General features: G+C 38.0%; 1 long non-coding RNA gene across 1 annotated transcript in view; it reads left to right on the forward strand.

The window, feature by feature from the left end:
* The first annotated feature begins 1,201 nt into the window (after window positions 1-1,201).
* LOC138170294 (uncharacterized) overlaps window positions 1,202-6,439 on the forward strand; it is a 9,095-nt gene continuing 3,857 nt past the window's right edge. Inside the window, exon 1 of the long non-coding RNA XR_011170566.1 lies at window positions 1,202-1,371. This is a non-coding gene — a long non-coding RNA (uncharacterized lncRNA). The remainder of the gene's footprint in view (window positions 1,372-6,439) is intronic.

The following is a 6,439-nucleotide window of genomic DNA, read 5'->3' on the forward strand; positions in this document are numbered from 1 at the left end:
CATCCCAGAGTCAAAAGAGGCCTCAGAGGTATTCTGGTCTAACTCTTTTCCTGAAGCAAAAATCAGCTTTATGACATCCCTGACGAGTGGGGCTTGGGGTGGAGTGGTGGTTGGCACAGACCATGAAAGGCTCCCAGGGGCTTATGCCAACATAAGGCTTCACAAGCCTCTTCCAGCTCCTTATTCCTCCTTCTGCCAGTCTTCATCCCTTGTCCCCAACTCCTAACGCACTGCTTCGACCCCTACTCCAAGACACTAGAACTCTCAAGTCAACAAGTGTTGCTTTTCTGTGTGCTAGACACTGTGATAAGGTCTAAGTATATAAAGAAAGGCAAAAGGCAATACATGCTCTCAAGGAGCTCAGTCTAATGGGGGAGAAAACATACAAATTATGTATGAACAAAGGCATTTAGGTGGCACAGTGGATAGAGCACCAGGCCTTAAGTCAGGAAGATCCCTCTTCTTGAGTTCAATATGGCCTCAACTTACTGGCTGTGTGACCCTGGCCAAGTCACTTCACCCTGTTTGCCTCAGTTTCCTCAGCAAAATGAACTGCAGAAGGAAATGTCAAACACTCTGATATCTTTGCCAAGAAAACCCCAAATGGGGTCATGAAAAATAAGATTGAAAATAACTGAACAACATGTGTGAACAAGATATAAGACAAATAAGAGATAATCAACAAAGAAAGGCACCAGCATTAAGGGGAATTGGGAAGGGCTTCCCATAGAAGACAAGATTTTAGCTGAGACCTGAAGCCATGAAAGTCAGGAGACAGAGATGAGGAGGGAGAGAATTCGCATCTGGCATCAGAAACGGAAAAGGGAAAAGTTTCTCTAGTGTTCCAAGCTAGAATTCTGAGCACACCTCTCCTCATAAAAGACTATTTGTAGACTCTATACTATTAGTCATATTCATACTCCTAGTATCTAGTATAGTTCAGGCCCTTTGTAAATACTTAATAAGTGCTTATGGATTGATTGATTGCCCTAGAACAGCTATTTTTTTCTCCATCTATTATTTGAAAGAGTATGATTAGGACCATGATATCTATGTGAAAGTCTATGTGACTTTCCTATCCATTCCATTGTATTGAGGTGAGATCCCTGAACCTTTTACACTTAAGCCTTTTGAACTTTTGCAAATTTCTCCTACTCCAATGTCAGGCTCTCTGGGTACACTGCACTCAGCCTTTATTTTGTTCTCCATTGTTCTGGCAGACATCCACTCATTCCATATCAACCCTTCTGGAATGAAGAGCCTGTTATCCATGCCAGCATGAGCTTTTAGCTCTAAACCAAGCAGGGCAGCTGCTTGCCAAACATGGAGGTGACGTTTGATTCTAGCTATTAATGAGGAGCTGGGATACTGGTAAGTGAATGACAGAGTAGAAAGGAATGATTCTTTATTTCCAGGGTTACAGTCTTAATGTCTCTAAGAGGACCTAGAGTTTGACACTAACCTATGGGAATACTAAACATTTTCCTGTTTTATTCTTGTATTTTAATGTTGTAAAGATTTTTTTAAAATTTAAATGGCATATTTTTCTAAACTGTCCCCATTTTATAAAGTAAAAGGATTTATTTTAAAAATTCTTCTTCAACAAAATAGTATAAGAAAATCTGATATCACCTCAGTTTCTTTATCTGTGAAATGAAGGGAATAGACCAGACACAAGCTATGGTTACTTCCTGCTCTGTGAGAACATTACAGCCCATGGCATACATGAAAGAGAGAGAAGGAGAATACAAAAACAGAAAAAATAATGGGGGGAGGGGTGGCTAGGTGGCACAATGACTAAGAGCTCCAGAGTCAGGAGGACCCAGGATCGGTTCTGGCCTCAGATACTTAACACCCACACAAAATAACTGGCCATGTAACCTTGGGCAAGTTACTTAACCTCGACTGCTTAAAAAAAATAATGAGGGGAGAATTTTAACAGTCCTCTTTACCTTTCCCCTTCTAATGTTCTAGTTTATTAAACAGACCCTAAGGGATCTGAAGTTAAAGCTAGAATACATCTAAATTGTCTTCTTCAATTGTTGTTACTGTTCAACGTTATTCAGTCATGTCTGACTCTTTGTGACCCTGTGGACCAACTGTCTATGAGGTTTTCTTGGCCAAGATACTGATGTGGTTTGCCATTTTCTTCTCCGGTTTTTAAAGGAGGGGTTAAGAGATTTGCATAGGGTCAGACAGCTAGTAAGAGTCTGAGATCACATTTGAACTCTGGTCTCTCTGGTCTCCAAGTGTATACTGTGTTTATTTCAAAAATGGATAAGCCTTGTATACATGTACATGTCTGTGTATTCATTACATCACCAGAGCATTGTCATAGTAACTCAAGGAAACAATCAACCAAGCAAGGAAGGGTTATGATCTCTGCTATTTTAGAGAATGCCTACAAAGGTCAAATTGTGGGATTTCGAAAGTACTAAAACATATGTACATATTTGCATATTGGTGTAAATATTAAATTCAATTCATCAAATATTTCTTGTCCTATGTGCAAGGCTCCCTGGGATTAAAGAAATAGATATGGTCCTGCCTTTATGGAGCTTATAAGTTAACAAAACAAAACAAACACAGAAATAAGTATGATAAAGTGAGATAGGGACAAAGGAGAGATCTAGACAAAGACAGTTATAAAAATATAAGTAGAGAATAATCACTTTCAGTCAAGAGAGACCAGAGAATTCTTCATGAAAGACATGGTACCATAGCAGTGGTTTGAAGAAAAAGGATATTAGTAGACAGTCAGAGCTGCAAAAGATATACATGGTCTTGAGGAAAGTTTATGTGACTGTATAGTAAGTGAGAGAGGAAAACAAGATCAGGTAACAGCTAGTAGTCATTTGGACATAAAGTCATTTGCACATAAAGTCATGTGAAAAGAAATAGATTAAAGTTAGGTTGAAAAGTTAGGCTGGAGCCAAACTGCGAAGGGGTTTTAAACACCACATAGAAAGGAAGCCTGGTGTAGTGGATAAAGAGTTGGACTCAGAATCAGGAAGGCCTGGATTCAAATTCTGTCTCTGATGTATACTGTCTTTGAGACCCTGGGTCAATTATTTAAATTTTCAGTTCCTTTGGTAACATTCTTAGAATATAAATTCCAAAAATGTTGCCAATATGGCTTGGTAGAGTGGCCTTTTTCATGAGGAGTCCCATAAAAATCATAGGAATCATTATTATAAATCATTATCTTAACCATAATGCTGTTTGTATTTTACTCTAAACACAATTAAAGATTCTTAAGCACAGAGTGATGTGGTGAAGTCTATACATTAGAAAGAATTCTTCTAATTAGGTTTCCTCTATGTGCAAGGTGCTATAGATTACATATAATGTCAGCTTCCCAAGAGTAGCAATTGTTTCCTTTGTTTTTCTATTTGTTTCCCAAGTACCTAGCATAGTACCTGGTACACGCACCCACATGCACGCACATACACACACACACATACACAGAGGTGAGTATATGTGTGTATGTATATTATATGGTAGCTAGTGGCACAGTGGGTAGGGTGGCGGGCCTGGAGTCAGGAAGGCTCATCTTCCTGAGTTCAAATCTGGCCTAAGACATTTACTAGCTGTGTGACCCTGGGCAAGTCACTTAACCCTGTTTGCCTTGGTCTCATTTGTAAAAGGAGCTGGAAAAGGAAATGGCAAACCACTCCAGTATCTTTGCCAAGAAGGCCCTAAATTGTGGTCACAAAGAGTCAGATACAACTGAAAATGACTGAACAACATTTATTTTATATAAATATAAATGTATATCTGCATGTATAAAATAATTTAGTGCATGCATTATATAATTGCATACATTATAATTTAACAATATTTTATACACACATATATGTATATGTGCATGGATGTATGTTTGTGTATATGTGTGTGTGTCCACCCCCAAATATCACATACAGAAGTCGTGATGAAACCTACCTTGGGTTCCATAAGTTGAAAGAAAGCAGGTAATTAGTTCAATTTCATTTACTTTATTATTTTTTCCTTTTTATTCAACAGAAGATTCATTGCCACTATAGATGGTCACATCTGGGCATACCTGAATTCTCACACATAGAAACTCTCATTCTCTCTGTTTCTTTCTGTCTCTCTCTGTCTCTCTGTCTCTCTCTATCTCTATGTCTGTCTTTCTCTCTCTCTCTCTCTCTCTCTCTCTCTCTCTCTCTCTCTCTCTCTCTCACACACACACACACACTCACACACACACACACACACACTCACACACACACACACACACACACCCCTTCCGCAGTCTATCCTTTTATTTTAATGCTTCAAGGACTTATAATTTTTGTTGTTACAGCCTCTCTATTGGCACAGACCACAACCCTTCTCCAACTCAGTCCACAGTCTTCATCAACCTGCAGGAAATCTGACAACTTTCAGGTCGCTAGGCCTATATTCTACTGACATAACCATAAAGAATCCATGGTCATCTCCACAACACAAGACAATGAAAGAGTATTTTGGTAGAGGCACATACATATAATATGTTGGTGCTAGATGAGACCTCAAAGATCATCCAGTTCAACCTGCATCTCTGTAACATCCACTCAAAGTGACTATCCAGCTTTTTCTATAAGACCTCAAATAATGCAAAATCTACTCCCTCACAAGGCAATCTGTTTCATACCTAGGCAACTCTAAAAGAAAAACAAAATCTGCCTCCCTGCTTTTGGTCTTCTTCCCAGTTTTCCCATGCTTTTCTTCAAATGAAATCAATTGTCTAATTCTACCATCCAGAAGGGCCCATTAAAACCAAATTTGTTTGTGGGAAGAGAAGGAAGCCAAAGTATCCCAAAAGTCAATTCCACATTTCTAATAGCTTATTCAAAACAGCAGTCAGACTTCTGACCTACTGTGAACTGGATAATTAAGTCCATGAGAATCAGACTCTTAAGAATTCATTTGACTATTATTAGGGGAGAGTGTTAGAAAGTATTCGCTTTAAAAATCACAACATACCTAACTTTCACTCAAGATACGACTGTAAATCAATGGGACCATTTGAAAAAAAAAACCATGTTATGATTTTGACACTAATGAACTGTGTAATGTTGGGTAAGTCATGGCTTCATTCAGGGCCTACCTTTTATCTCTTGAAAAATGAGGGGTTTGAGGTTGATAACGTCTCAAACTCCTTCCAATTCAAACATTCTAGGAATCTTTGGATCTATATGATTTCCTTTCAGAACCTTTTTTATGAGTTTTATAAGAAAGACTTTGTATAGGAGAGTCAATGATTAAAACCAATTTTGTGTTTATAATAGGTTCTCTTGAATGGTAGGGTAGAAATACTAACTTCTTTTGATTTAAAAAAAGTCATGGAAATAGTTGAAAGGCAGTGTGGAAAAAAGGATAGAGAGCTAGCCTTGGAAGCAGGGAAAATGGGGTTCAAGTCCCTGACACACATTGCCTGTGTGAATATGGGCAAGTCATTGAACTTTCAGTCTCTCAAAGTAACACGCTAAGGCTAGTTGTCCATCTGCCTTGGTAGAGGAGTGCTTCTGCCCAGGCATTCCCTACATGAATGAAATCATAGGCCTAATTTTATTTCTGTTTATCTTAAGTAAAGGCAATTCCTAAGGCTGAGTTCCCAAATATTCCAAGTGGTATCAGTGTCTCTGAAATGACAACCTTTATTTAGATAGATGTAAGTTCTAGGTTGTTCACTGAAAAATCAGTTACATTACTTTAGAATCAAACCTTCTATATGTGTGTATATATATATATATATGTATATATATATATATAAAGGTTTATAAAGAATTCATATAGATGACTAAATATATGCAGGCTTTCCATAAGGATTTTTGGTGCCCTTCAGTATAAATTTTTTTCCAAAGATATTCAATCTATCAGGTAGATTTTTAGCATAGTTCTCTTTGATCTAGCTCAAATCTACTTTTATAACCCAGTTCCAAATACTTCCTCTTCACGAACCTTCTGCCCAAAGACACCTAGAAATATTCTAATAACACTTTCCTTTTTTTTCTACCTCCATCAATCAACCAATGAATCAACAAACATTTGTTAACCACCTACTAGATATCAAAGTGGAAGAGTATGCCCCTATTGCTACTGAAGGAAGCTCAGTTTGGCAGATCTCCTGAGTTCTGAGTTCTTAGCTACAGTCATCTAAAGCTTATTGGGTCTCCACACTAAGTCTTACACCAACATAGGGTTAGGGAGGACCAGGGTGACTAAAGAGGGGAAAACTAGCCAAACAAAATTCTCCTAACTACTAAGAAATCACTTGCACCAAAGGGATTGTATTTACCAATCTAAGAGCGAAGTAAATAAAATGGATTGGAAAAAGAGCTGTAACCTAAATGGAAGTTCTACTTCTTTCAACTGTTCAATGACACCAATGACAAGAATCTCTCTCTCTCTCTCTCTCTCTCTCTCTCTCTCT

Source organism: Petaurus breviceps, unplaced genomic scaffold (assembly GCF_028583685.1).
Source record: "Petaurus breviceps papuanus isolate PSGF00001 unplaced genomic scaffold, PetGlider_PUasm1.0 126, whole genome shotgun sequence".
NCBI classification, from domain to species: domain Eukaryota; kingdom Metazoa; phylum Chordata; class Mammalia; order Diprotodontia; family Petauridae; genus Petaurus; species Petaurus breviceps.